Here is a 1,969-nt window from a genome sequence, read left to right on the forward strand (position 1 = left end):
CCAGCACCAGCGGCCTGGCGTCTGAGTCACCATGTACCAGTGACTCTCCTCTGAAGCAAAAGATGCGAAAGCTGTGCCTGGCAGGCTGAGTAGAGAGAGGCAGCAGGCATCTGAGCCTTCACTAACAATGACAGCCAGGAAGGGAGGGGCGGAGAAAGAATGAAGAGGGAGGAAAGGGGGAAGGGGAGGGGGCCCAGGATTCCCCAGCAAAGGGGTTTCCTTTCTCCGTCCCAGAGCCTCCAGGGCGGGATAAATATAATGAGGAACCCAGCCTGACACCCTAAAAAAATAAAAGAGAGCCTGCCAGGTGACCATCTCTGCCGGGACTCGAACCCGGAACCTCTGGATTAGAAGTCCAGCGCGCTCGTCCATTGCGCCACAGAGACCTCACCACATACACAGCATCAGCACCAGAACTGAAAAAGCACATACCTTCTGCATCACAGAGCCATCTCAGCATCCTGCTCTCTCAGCCGCGTGGGGACAAGGACAGCTGGAAAATCTGGAGTGGAGATCCACCAGCCGGCTCCCTAAAGCTTTTCTCCACAGTGCAGGGCCCTCGGGCCCTCGTAGGACTGGAGGAATGCGAGGATGGCCACTGTCCCGGCACCAGACTCTCAGGCTGAGGCGGTCAGAGCCAGCGCCCTGGCTGTCCTTTCCTCTCCATCCTTAAGGGAGGACAGGGGGAAAGCTTCCCTCTATTCTCATGCTAACTACGCAGAGCACGCCCTGCCTAGCAGCTACCTCTACCTCCACCCCTCCCTATCACCGTCGTTTCATCCCAGTTCAGCTAGTCTCAGAGAGAGGCTGGGCAAGGCTGGGGGAGTCAGGAAACCCTGGATCCCCGAGACAAAGGAGTTGCTCCTGTAAGGAAACGGTGTGGACAGCGGCAGAGGCTAGCGGGGAAGCTGGGTTCCAGGAGACCAGCCCAGCTGTCCGCTCTGAGGGCTGCTGTGGTCAAGCCCAAGAAAGGTACTGGGGGTGGGATGGGATGTCCCCTCAGTATCTCCACTTGAATTAAGGATGGAGAAGGAGACAGAACAGTGGTGAGTGTGAGTGTGTGTGTGTGAGTGTGTGTGTGTGTGTGCGTGTGTGTGTGTGGAGAGAGAGAGACTAAGAGAGAGAGAGAGAGAGAGAGAGAGAGAGCTTGCATGCAGGGAGGAGGGTGAGAATGGCAGCTCCCTAATGAAATACAGATGGCCCTCACACAGCCCTCTATGAATACCTGTTTCCCCTCCCCCCACCTTCCCTGGCGCCCAGCGGCTGGCTAGAGGCTTCCTAGGAAATTCCAAGTGACCATCCTTTCATAACCATATACAGGGGTGGGCAAAAGTAGGTTTACAATCGCAACACAAATAAATACTACTATAATTAATAAACAAGAATAATACAAGAATAAACTCTGTGTTTCACATACTCACAGCTGTAAACTTAGTTTTGCCCACCTCTGTATGAAGGCCTTCATAGCAGCAGCCCAGATCCAAAAAAAAAAATAGTTCCTATTTTTAAAAGCTTCCTAGAAAAGACAAATCCATAATCACTGTTGGTTATAGGTTCCGCTATGCCAGTTCTGAGTGCCTAATCTAAGTCCTTCTTACCTCACCTTCAGCTCACTTAATTTTTCTATTTGATTCCCAGATATATCAAGGGGCAATTGGCCTCTATGTTCCAATGATAATGCGTTAATTTAAAGCCCTTGATTCAGTATTCACCACAGCACTCCCACGCGAAAGGTTACAATAGAGGCAGAAAGCAGCTCAGACTCCTTCCTCTTTCCTCTCAGTGTGTGCTTCTGTGGCCCACAGCTCTGGACACACCCATTGACTTCAATCCTAACACAAAATAGTTCCCTCTAACCCAGTGGTTCTCACCCTTGGCTGCACATTACAATCACCTGGGAATCTTTCTAAAACCCTTATTTCTGGACCTCATCCTCTGGAAATTCTGTTTCTTTGTGACTAATGTTGTG

General features: G+C 51.3%; 1 non-coding gene across 1 annotated transcript; it reads right to left on the reverse strand.

The window, feature by feature from the left end:
• Positions 1–312: 312 nt before the first annotated feature.
• On the reverse strand, positions 313–386 carry TRNAR-UCU. Its single transcript has one exon. It is a non-coding gene; the product is annotated as a tRNA-Arg (tRNA).
• Positions 387–1,969: the final 1,583 nt, after the last annotated feature.

Source organism: Myotis davidii, unplaced genomic scaffold, assembly GCF_000327345.1.
Source record: "Myotis davidii unplaced genomic scaffold, ASM32734v1 scaffold1708, whole genome shotgun sequence".
NCBI lineage: Eukaryota > Metazoa > Chordata > Mammalia > Chiroptera > Vespertilionidae > Myotis > Myotis davidii.